Source organism: Eptesicus fuscus, chromosome 10 (genome assembly GCF_027574615.1).
Source record: "Eptesicus fuscus isolate TK198812 chromosome 10, DD_ASM_mEF_20220401, whole genome shotgun sequence".
Classification (NCBI taxonomy): Eukaryota; Metazoa; Chordata; class Mammalia; order Chiroptera; family Vespertilionidae; genus Eptesicus; species Eptesicus fuscus.
Window position 1 is genome coordinate 2,259,989 of NC_072482.1, and position 12,650 is coordinate 2,272,638.

Sequence of the window (12,650 nt, forward strand, 5' to 3'; positions counted from 1 at the left end):
CAAACAGGATAGCTCTAATTGGGGACCCCACAAGTTTGTAAGATATTGCCCTAGGTTGAGGGAGGAGTTCTCTTCCCTTGCTTTTTTATATGAACACTAGGGGCCCAGTGCATGAAATTCGTGCACTCGGAGGGACGTCCCTCAGCCCAGCCTGTGCCCTCTCACAGTCTGGGAGCCAGATGGGGACTGGCCTAAGCCAGCAGTCGGACATCCTTAGCGCTGCTGAGGAGGCAGGAGAGGCTCTCGCCACCACTGCTGCGCTCGTCAGCCATGAGCCCGGCTTCTGGATGAGCAGTGCTCCCCCTGTGGGAGCGCACTGGCCACCAGGGGGGCAGCGCCTGCATCGAGCATCTGCCCTCTGATGGTCAGTGTGCGTCATAGTGACTGGTCGTTCCGCTGTGGGGCCAAAACCAGCTCTCCAACATCTCCCTAGGGTCCTGGATTGCGAGAGGGTGTAGGCCAGGCCAAGGGACCCCATTGGTGCACGATCAGGGCTGGGGAGGGATGCAGGTTGGCCAGCTGGGGAGGGACCGCAGGAGGGCTCCAGGGCATGTCCAGCCCATCTCCCTCAGTCCCAATCAGCCGAACCCAAGCAGCAAGCTAACCTATTGGTCGGAGCGTCTGCCCCTTTGTGGTCAGTGCAAGTCATAGTGAGCGGTTGAGTAGCCTTAACATATCATTAGCATATTATGCTTTGATTGGTTGAACAGCCGTCCATACAATGGGACACTAGGCATATTAGGCTTTTATTATATAGGATTATAAGGAAAGACACTGGCCAGAAGCTACTAACAGACAACAATTATTGTTATGTAACCAAGCAAAATGCCCTGGTTAAACAAATTGAAGATTTTAATGTTATTTGCCAGGCTGATCAGGGCTCTTGACTACACCCCATTAATCAGGGCACTGTTCCTGTGTGCCAGTTGTGGAATAAATGGGATAAGGGACCTTCTTCATACACATACTCTAGGCTCTGGTACCTAACTTTGGGACCCAAAATAATTTGTTAAATATCATGAGAAGGTTGACAGGCACAGCAGGAAATGTTGGCTTTGTCCTACTGAACCTTACCAAGCTTTAGGGGCTGTCAGTAAATTAGCTGCTTAGATATGGACAAAGGAAGAGTTACCTGCTCTACTCAGGCATCTGTTAAGCATGGCCCCCCAGGACTCATGAGACGGGGGGTGGGCAGAGTAGGTACGAATGCAGGTTTTCAGATGCTCAGAGGACAAATGTATTGGATAGCAAACTTTTCTGAGGGAATGAAAATATTGCAAGAACCTAGAAGGGTGCCATCTTTACAGTGGCTGGAAGGATTAGAGATCCTGCAGTTCTTTTTCCAGCAGCGTCTTTGGCAGGAAAAATGGGTCCGTAACTGGTGGCATTGTTGCGTAGATAGAAGGTACTTGTAGTACAGGGAGGAGGGATCAGAGGTAAAGGAGGTTTTAAGGAAATGGAAATAGAGATGTAAGCAGGGAAGACTCAGGAGACTGGCATGGAGTTGAGTCCCCTGTCTGAGTGGGACATCCTGGTCATTGGTAAGGCCACCCTCAGGGCATGGGATAGGCACATCCATAGGGAATCTGGGCGACACGGTAAGACTGGTTAGTCCTGGAAGCCCGTGCCCGAGGAAGGATGCAGAAACCCCACGGGAGGTGGGACGGTCGGAGACACTCATCCTCCCCCTGATCTCCTCTCTCTCTCCCAGATGGAAACCAACACTTCACTACCCCAGGGTTCCCCTCTGGGGAGCACCCTAAAGAACGGGAAAGGACCTCAGACCTTAAAAAGAAAAGGATTAGTTTTCTTTTGTAATACAGCTTGTCCCCAGTACAAACTCAGGGACCGGAATCGGTGGCCTGTAAATGGATCTCTAGATAACACTATTCTCCAATTAGATTTGTTTTGCATAAATTAATCACCTGGAATGAAAACCCTTACATTCAAATGTTTATAGCCCTTTACCGAGATAGGGACTTAAGGAAAACGTGTAGAATGTGTGTTGCCACAAGGACACCTTCCTCACAGCCCCCGCAAGACGCCCCTCTGTCTCCAGAGAAGCAAACAAAAGCCCGGCCGAGGCAGAGCAGCCTGCGTCTCAGCTCACTCCGCCTCCCCAAGAGCAGCTGCCGCTGGGAAGGCCTCCTGCGCTGCAAACTGCAGGCCCTCGTTTGCAGAACCGCAGGCCCTTGCTCAGCAGTCCTGCCGCTGCCCGCTGCCCGGAGCAGAACTCATTTCCCCCAAACCCTAACAGTCGGCTCTGATGGAAGTAGCAAAAGGGGAGCCTGGTGAAAGAGTTGTGCGGTACATGTTCCCTTTTTATGTCTCACCTGGAACTTTGCAAAGAAAAACTCGGTCAGTTTTCCAAACACCCTAGCGAATCACAGAGGGGTCTAATCACTTGGCATTGACTTCGGACTTCACTGGAAATGATTTACAAGTTGTTCCCCCCGCTGCTGTGCTGTGGGTGGAAAGCAGCACAGCCCCGCTGGCCTGGCTCAGGGGCTGAGCATCAACCGCTGAACCCGGAGTCATGGTTTGATTCCTGGTCACAGCACATTCCCCGGGTTGTGGGCTTGATCCCCAGTGGGGAGAGGAGCGTGCAGGAGGCAGCCGATTGGTGAACCTCTTTCATCCTCGATGTTTCTATTTCTCTCTCCTTTCCTGTCTGACATCAATAAAACCATATTTTAAAAAATAACACATAGTAGAAGCTGCAAGGGCTTATGCTAGTGAATTAGCTGGTCATCACGCTCAACGTCACAGATAGCGACCCTATCAAGACCCGAACTGGGTGTGTCAACTGGGAACAAATGAAGGACAAGAGAAAAGGGACCTTCAGACCCATATGGTTACTTGTATCATAGAAGGAATTTTAAAAATGTACTACTAAGCCTATTAATTATGACAAAATTTTGAAAGGTTACTCAAAAAAGGACGAAAACCCCGCTCTTTTTTAGGGGCAATTAACAGACTTGACAAAAATACACACAAAAAATGCCCCAAGTCTGTGGAAGGCTAAGCACTTCAGGGATGCGTTTCACCCAGCAGGCACCCCCAGACATCAGGAAAAAATTACCCAAAACTAGCCTTGGAACCCAGACACCCACTGAACAGCTGGTAAAAAATAACTTGCAGTGTTTTTAACAACTGACAGGGGATGAGGAAGAGCAAAAAGCCGCCCAAGGACCAGGAAAGGCTCATTCATTAGCCACAGTGCGAAGCCTTAGGTCGCCTCAGTCACCCAGCTCCGCCTACAACGGACATCAAAGGGGCACCGCTATTCCTACGGACAAGGACACTGGAAGGGGGTGCCCTGGACGGGGCTTCCTCAGTAACCACGCCCCCTCTGCCGCAAGTTCAGCCGCTGGGAGAGGGACTGTCCTGGGGCCCAGAGGGTCCCTGGGCCAGAGCCCACCTACACGATGGCTTTGAACAGAAGGGGGCCTGTGGCCCAGGTGACTCCCACTAAGAACATCATCCCTGAAGGGACGGAGCCAAGGGCAACCCTTGACCTGACGTGGCAAGTAAGCCCCTGCATTTTATTAGGCACTGGGACCTCTTCCTCTGAGGGCCACCACCAGGGCCTCTTCCTTCCAAACCTGTTTGATCACTGGGGTGAACAGGCGCCCTCAGTGCTACCTCTTCCCTCCGCCACCCCCCGCAGCCTCGGGAATCTCACTTTTAATCACGCCTTTCTTGTAGCATAAACCCTTGCAGCTTCTACTATGTGTTATTTTTTAAAATATGGTTTTATTGATGTCAGACAGAGGAAAGGAGAGAGAAATAGAAACATCAAATGAAAGAGGTTCACCAATCGGCTGCCTCCTGCATGCTCCTCTCCTTTCTTGTGCCCGCAACAGGTTTGGAAGGAAGAGGCCCTGGTGGTGGCCCTCAGAGGAAGAGGTCCCGGTGCCTAATAAAATGCAGGGGCTTACTTGCCACGTCAGGTCAAGGGTTGCCCTTGGCTCCGTCCCTTCAGGGATGATATTCTTAGTGGGAGTCACCTGGGCCACAGGCCCCCTTCTGTTCAAAGCCATCGTGTAGGTGGGTTCTGGCCCAGGGACCCTCTGCTCCCTTATTAGGGAGGGCATCTTGCCTAGGCTTCTGGGTAATTAAGATGTAAACAAGGCTAGGGTAATTGAAGGAAAATTTGTAAGAGTGAGTCTTTTCAAACACTCCAAATCCTCCTCGGGGAGGTCCAGGAGCTGCTGCGGTCCTGGGAACAAAGGGGAATTAATATCCTCAAATCCTGTGCAGGCCGGGGAGCAGCAGGGCGCTGGCCACCTCCATGTGAAGTAAAAAGATACTTTTAAACTGAAGCTGCTGGAATGCCCACGCCAGCTATTCCCCTGCCTCTTCGACAAGCACACTTAAGGAATGATTCAGCCCTGGCCGGTTTGGCTCAGTGGGTAGAGCGTTGGCCTGCAGATTGAAGGGTCCCAGGTTCGATTCTGATCAAGGGCACATGTCCGGGATTCGGGTTCGATCCCCAATAGGGGCGGTGTGCAGGAGGCAGTTGGTCAATGATTCTCTCTCATCATTGATGTTTCTTTCTCTTTTTCTTTTTTTAATATATTTTATTGATTTTTTACAGAGAGGAAGGAAGAGGGATAGAGAGCTAGAAACATCGATGAGAGAGAAACATTGACCAGCTGCCTCCTGCACACCCCCCACTAGGGATGTGCCTGCAACCAAGGTACATGCCCCCGACCGGAATCGAACCCGGGACCCCTCAGTCCACAGACCGACGCTCTATCCACTGAGCCAAACCGGTTTCGGCTCATCATTGATGTTTCTATCTCTCTTTCTCCTTCTCCCTTCCTCTCTGAAATCAATAAAAATATATCTTAAAAAAAATAAGTGGCAATGTGTTTCCTTGCATGAATTCAATAAGAGCTGTTTCCAATTGTGGTTTTATTAACCAAGACTTTGACTGGAATGTAATGTCTGAGAGAGTCATGCCCGGACTCTGGATGTCACCAGAAAGCTTTAGGGAATGAAGCCAATAAGAGCACCTTGAAGAAAGCCTGCTACCTTGTTTGGTCACCTTGCTTGTTTCATAGCAGTCTTCCCAGGTAAGGAACAAGGCTGCTTTCCTGAGAGATGGCAGAGAGGAACCTCAAGACATCATTGGGGACCTCAGCTCGAGGAATTCACCCAAGTCTGCAGGTATTGCAGGCAAACCTGATGGCAGCTAGGTGGCTCAGCGTCTTTCCCCTGCGGGGCTAATTAAAGCTTGATCATGAAATTCCAAAGCATATCTTTTTAAAATAGTCTATGTGATCAACTGTTATTCTTATTATATTCATGAGAACAATCATGCCAAATTGTGACTAGGCTTAATACAGTAAATAAATTGGTCTTAAGTTGGCTCTTTAATAAAAATGAGGGTGATTTTAGGGAGAAAAATGGTTTCAATAGGAAATTATTAGAACGGAAATGTTTTTTCCTGGACCAGACCATTTGTTGTAATTCTTGCTGTTCTAACTTTTGCCCAGTAATACTAAATTTTATAACACAGTTTGTCTCCAGCAGGTTACAAGCCCTACTCACACTCAGGGAATTCCACCTCTAGACACCATCGCCGCCTTCTTCCGTGACCAGGCCTCATGGTCCCTCTGACAGAGAGCAAGGATCTCTTGGCTCGAAAAGAAAACCTTCGCCCCTCCTCAGCAGGAAGCAGTTCCAGAAGAGAACCTGTGCCCCTTTTCTCTGAAAGAATTCAGAGCCAAAACCCTGAGTGGATGTGGTAGGCAGTTAGACAGACGTGAGAAGAGCAAGGACGATGGGCCAACCAGAGGAGGAATGGACGGACCCTGAGATGTGCTTCTGACTCCAACGGCTCTGAAGCTGGCCGTGGAGGAGCCTGTGCAGAACTGACCTTTACATTTGCTGAGTAGGAGCTGGGACACCTGTGCTAATATAGAGACTTATTCCTTTCACTTTGGGAAGGAAGTCACATACCGGGACCTGTATATGTTGGGACCCACTGCCTGGGAAAGGATGCAGGGATGCTTTCTCTAAAGGTTGCTGCAGTAGCTTCCTGCGGTGAATGTCTGACTTTCACTGCGTGTTCTAGTTATTGTCTTTCAGGGTCTAACAACCACAATATGAATTGTTCTGATAAGTTCACCTTCCCTTATAGTAATGGGCACACTAAGCTGCTGGCTGGCTGGTTTCTGATTGTGGGAAAACAGCAATGGGGGGGGGGGGCTGTTCCTTAGGGTGACTGACCGTCTCTATGCCTTACGAACATCACAGGTTCCGAACCAAAAGAGACTTTCTCGAGGCCGTGGCACGGGACCGCAATGAGGATCTCCACCGGTGGAGCCCGGCTGACTGTATTGCTGTGACCATCTTGTTCGGCTGGTAAGGGCAGGCTCCCCTAGTGGAGAAGTGACCTGGCTGCTGGTAGCAGGTAAAAGCCCTGACTGCCACCTCCAGGGCCAAACATGGGATAAATCACGAGCTGAGCCAGGCCAGGGAGGCAGATCTAGAAAATTGGGCAGCAATAGATTATTTGCTGTTGCGACCTAACCATAGTTGTGAGGAATTTAAAGGAATGTGCAGAAGCAGATGCAGTCCAGCAGGATGAGACTTTCCCTCTAAAACTAACCTCATAGATGTGAGATGATAGAAATAGCAGCGAGGAATGTTAGGGGCAAGAATAGAATATTGGATACGAGCCTAACCAATGGTTAAGGACAACAGGGGGTTGGGGCATCCGTGGGGAGGGGTGTGGGATGGGAATGGGGGGATGAGGACAAATATGTGACACCTTAATCAATAAAGAAATTTAAAAAAATAATAGAATATTGGGAACTAAGTATGGTGATGGGAAATATTAATCATGTGCTGTTAACCATGATTGCCTTGTGTTGGTTAAAGAAAGGACATTGTGACCTGGCTGGGAGTTGTGTACCCCTGGGACTGGGAGTCAACCTTGGACCTGGGAATCAATCTTTCTTTTCTTTTCTTTATTGATTAAGGTATTACATATGTGTCCTTATCCCCCTATTACTACCCCCCCCCACACACTCATGCCCTCACCCCCCTGGTGTCTGTGTCCATTGGTTAGGCTTATATGCATGCATACAAGTCCTTTGGTTGATCTCTCCCCCTTACCCCCACCCTCCCCTACCTTCCCTCTGAGGTTTGACCGTCTGATTGATGCTTCTTTGACTCTAGATCTTTTTGTTCATCAGTTTATGTTGTTCATTATATTCCACAAATGAGTGAGATCATGTGATATTTATCTTTCTCTGACTGGCTTATTTCGCTTAGCATAATGCTCTCCAGTTCCATCTATGCTGTTGCAAATGATAAGAATTCCTTCTTTTTTACAGCAATGTATCTTTTTTCGTTTTTAAAAAATATATTTTTATTTATTTCAGAGAGGAAGACGGAGAGAGAGAGAGATGGAAACATCAATGATGAGAGAGAATCATTGATTGGCTGCCTCCTGCACGCCCTACACTGAGGATCGAGCCTGCAACCCAGGCATGTGCCCTTGACTGGAATCGAACCTGGGACCCTTCAGTCCTCAGGCCTATGCTGTATCCACTGAGCAAAACCAGGTAGGGCATAGACCTGGGAGTCAACCTTTGAATGCGGTCCACTCTCATTCAAGAACTGACTATCATCGGGGAAAGATTAGCAACCTTGTTGCCCAACAATGGGGCCCACCCAGCCTGCACTGCCTGCTTCCCCACGTCTGTAATCCCACTTCCCCACGCAATCTTTGTCTCACCCGATATAAGCCTCTGGCTGATGGGGGCTGCAGAGCAGATGTTTGTGAATGATCTGCTGCTCTCCCATACTGCCGGCAGTATTGGAATAAATGCTCATATATGATTCAACCCTGTCTCTGCTGAATTGGATCAAGTAGTGACAGGCAGCATGAACCCATTGATTGTCCAGTTACAAAGAAATTATGTATGTTCTATTATCTTACACCATTTATCTAGGACAGTACAGAAAGCATTACAGGTGTATGGAAACAAAATTCTACCTGCCCCCGATAAAGACTACCAACAAGCTACATCAGGGGGCCAGGGGGAGGCAGGAGGAAACAACTGCCCTGAGTCCCAACTACATCCCAGATGGAAGGGCCACATCAAGTCCTAGTAAGCACCCCAACTATAGTAAAGCTCCCAGGGATACCCGGTGGGGTCCACTTATCTGGTGTAATCTATTTCCGGTGAGTCCCCATAGGAACCTCACCCTGAGACCTGCTCTTGTGAACCTATGGAGGACCTGAAGCTCCTCTCCAAGAAACAAAAGCCTGTCACAGGTGAGTAATGCCATGACTAGGCTTTGATATAATTGACTTCCCTCCACTAACCTTCTTGTCAGGTTTGTCACTTTCAGAAAACAGCAATTTCATGTCAAGATGATGACACTTCAAGAATTCCAGCCCACCCCCACTTTATTTATTTATTTATTTATTTAAAATGTTTTATTGATTTTTTACAGAGAGGAAGGGAGAGGGATAGAGAGTTAGAAACATCGATCAGCTGCCTCTTGCACACCCCCTACTGGGGATGTGCCCGCAACCAAGGTACATGCCCTTAACTTTTTTTTTTTTTTGACTGGAATCGAACCTGGGACCCTTGAGTCTGCAGGCCGATGCTCTATCCACTGAGCCAAACCATTTAGGGCCCACCCCCACTTTAGTAGAATCAGCCAATGGCCTCTGGATTCCAGTCTCAGATCCCATTCCCTGGTCTCCCTTAGCTCAGGCAGTGAAAGACTCCCACACCCGACATAGCCAGGGACTATGGCCATTGTCAGCATGAAATGGTTGCAGAAGAAAAGACCATCCTCCCTCATCAACCCTAAAAGACTTTAGCAATGGAAGTCTCTGAGCAGGGAATGTGGCAGGCTAGTAAGAAGCTAGGACAATTCCTGGGCAAGTGGAAGGGGAAACTGAGACAAGAAAAGGAAACAAGGCCAACCAGTTTGGGCAGCTTGCAGCTAATGTGTGAGACACGACCTTATCTTCCCCAACCAAGGACACTCGAGAGCAAATGGTTTATATCTCTCCCCCCTAACCAGAGAATATAGGAAAGGGGGAAGGGGGAAAAGAGGGAGAGTTTTATCTCACCCAATGAACAAAGAAGTCAGCAGTCTTGGGACTTGCCCAGATAAAATTCTGGAAATTCTTGCCCAGATGTCATCATAAATTCTGGAAAAAGCCACAACAAAGTAAAAGGGGGACCTTGAAATCTGGTCTGTTGCCCAAGATATCTGGCAGAGGAAGCTTTAAACCTGTAGACAGAAAAGTATAAAACCCTTAAACTTCCACCAGCAGGGCACTCAGACTAGCTGGGTGCCCACTTATGCTATATGCCAAGTGTATTTTTAATAAATTTGCTTGCTTTGTTACCTTAATAAATCCGCTTGCTTTGCTACAATGCTGCTGTTGCTCATCTGAAATCTTATGAGACTGACAAGAGCCAAGGAGGGGACAGCCCTCCCCATCCGACTCAGGGAACTGTCCTCTAATAGCATCAAGTTTTCAGATAAGGGGGCTGGGAAAATGGTGCCAATAATAGAGACAGGGAAGCAGGTTTTCAGTGGCATTTGGTTTGGAACATGCTGAGTTTGAGGACCAGCAGCGTGGTCCAGTGGAGGTGTTCCACAGGCCGTGGAAGAGTGTCTGCATGTAAACATTTAGGTTGGGTAATGTCTCAACCAACTCGGGCTGTTCTAACAAAAGGCCATGTACTGGATGGCTTCTAAACAACAGACGTCCATTTCTCACACTTCTGGAGGCTGGAAAGTCTACGATCAGGCACCACCAGATCCAGTGTCTGCTGAGACACTCTGATTCACATACAGCTGTCTTCTAACTTTGCCCTTACTTGGTGGAAGGGGCAAGGGAGCTCTCTGTAGTTTCTGGTACTCATCCCACTCATAACAGTCCATCCTCATGACCTAAGCACCCCCCAAAGGTCCCACCAGCACACTGGGATCAAGTTTCAGCATGAATTTGGGGGGACACAAACATTCAGTCTACAGCAGAGAAGCATTAGAAATCATTTCTGGGCAGCTCTTCCTCTGGGAAGCCACCCGCACCTTTCCCTTCCCTCGGAGCCCGTGACTACGAGTCTATGACTTTCTAAATAAACTTTCTCTTATAATTTGAAAAAAAGAAAGAAAGAAATGATGTGTGAGTTTGGAGTAGATGAGATTTTCAAGGGAAGGTCCCAAATAAGGGGGGAAAAATCCAGAACAGGCACTTAGGGGAAGGGAGGAGGAAAAACAGTGGGAGGAAGATGATTAGAGGTGTGTATGGAGGTAAAGGGGGGAGAGATGACCTGTCCCTGAACCCTGCCTGGGTGAGTGAGGAATCCAAGGTCAAGAAACAAACATGGAAGGGTTCAGGAAAATGCCACTGACTTTGGCTCCTGGTGATTTCTGGTCATTGGGTACTGTTTGAGAGAGCAGTTTCAGTACAGTAGGGAGTGGGAGCAGATTTTAAAGGGTTAAGAAACAGTGGGTATGAAAGAAAGACAGACAGAGACACATCTGTGACAACCATGTTCCCCTTTTCAGGCGGCAAGGGGGGAAAATGAGTAAGTGGTAAGGAAGTGGAGGTTGCAAATGTGAATTCTTTTTTCAAGAAGTTTGGTGATGCCCTGGCCAGAGTGTCTCAGCTGGCTCAGCTGGTTGAGAGCCCACCGGTGCAGGTGTGCCGAAAGGTCATCGGTTAGATCCCTGGCCAGGGCACGTACCCAGGCTGCAGGTTCGTGTGCAGGACGCAACCAATTGATGCTTCTCTCTAACATCAATGTTTCTCTCCCTCTCCCTTCCTCACTCTCTAAAATAATCAATTACAATTTTTTTTTTAAAAAAACAAGTTTGATGAGGAAGGCACATTCAACCTGAAATGTCTAAAAAAATGTTCCCCATGATTTCCACACCCTCCTCCCACGCCTCTTATCCTGGTGCGTGGCTTTCCTTCTAGGTAAACTGCATGAGGTCAGTGTTCTCATCTGCTGTCTCGGCAAATGTCTCACCAGCACCCTGCGTGGTATCTGCATGTTGTATGAATGCATGGAGTCAGGGTAGGATCATGTCCTGCAGGTGTCCAACTGAAGAGACCAAGCCCACTGCTTGTGCCCCTTCCCCCTCCCCAAGAGGCCCCTGGCTGACCTCAGGGTAGGCAAGGACCACAGCCCACTTGGGTGTGAGCGGCTCCTGACCGCCTTCCTGGGGCCCTGCTGTAGCGTGAACATGTTCCTTGCAAACTTCATGTTAAAATCCTAATGTGCAGAGAGGGGGCCTTTGGGGGTGATTAGGTCCTGAGGGTGGAGCCTTCGTGAATGGGGCACCCTCCCCCCGCCCCCCCAAATGGGAAGTCTGCAAGCCACAGAGGGCCCTCGCCTGCTCTTGGGCGCTCTGATCTCAGACTGCAGTCTCGGGGACCCTGAGCAATACATTCTGTTGTTCATGAGCCGGCCTCTGGCACTGAGAGACAGAAGCAGCTGGAATAGACTGGGACAGGTGTCCGCAGCCCTTCCCTCTGCCTCCCGGTACTGGCACAACACACCACTTAGGGCTCCAACTCAAATGTCTGCCACCCTCCAGCCCGCAGGCAGGCACACCTGCGGGCAGTTGGCATCTTTTCTCTGCCCCTGCCACCCTATCTCTGACCAACTTCTTCAGAATGGTCTGCCCTCTCCTTCCCTCCTGGCGTTCCGGAGTTCTGGGGATAGATCCCCGGGCCTCCTTGTGCCTTATCCCTCTCCAAAGCCTGAAGCCCAGTGGGTAGGGAGTGGAAAAGGTGAGCTGCGGAAAGAAATCCTCCCCGAGAATGGACCCCAAGATCTTTCCTGGCAGGATCCCAGGGACCCTCCCCGCTGCATGTGTGTGTGTCTCTCTCTCTGGTGTCCTGAGACCTGTCAGTCTCCCCCCCCCCCACACACCCCAAGGGGAAATGGGAAGAGATGAAAGGGGTACCAAAAGAGCAGGGTCTTTGCTAGGCTGCAGCCATCGGATTCCGGGTAATAAATCCACTTAGATCTTTAATATTGGCTTTCAGAAATCCACACACACACTCACACACATCAGAACAAGGCGGGGGCTGCCGGGGAGCGGGAGCGGGCCGGCTCCCCCGACATTGGCAGGCCCGCAGCCTGGGGTCCCTTCTGCCGGCCGCTCAGGGAATATTTACAGGGATCGGCACGGAATCTTCCTCCCAGCGTGAAGGGTCCTAACCGGGAGCCTCCCAAATTTCATCCCAAGAAACAGAACGAAAATAGAGGTTCTGGGATTAGCAAGAAACGCAGTGGAGACGCGGGTGTAGGAGACGAGAACCTGCCGGCAAACACGGGAGTGCGCGTGGGCCGTGGCCGCGCCGAGGCTGGGTCCTCACGCCGCGAGAACGGGAGTCTGTCGGTCTGGGGCGAGGCCTGGAGCCCCAAACCCAGTCACCGGCCCGAAGCACCCCGCGAGGAAGAGAAGAAGGCGGAGCCTGCCGACCTGGAGGCGGGGTTTTTCGGAGCCGGGCGGAGCCTACGGAGGAGGCGGGGTTTGCGGGACTGGTCTCCGGGCTTCGCGGAGGGCTCTCCGCAGCTTCCCCGGGGGCGCTGCTTTTACCGGGGAGGGGAGTCTGGGCCGACTGGGGCCCGGCGTTG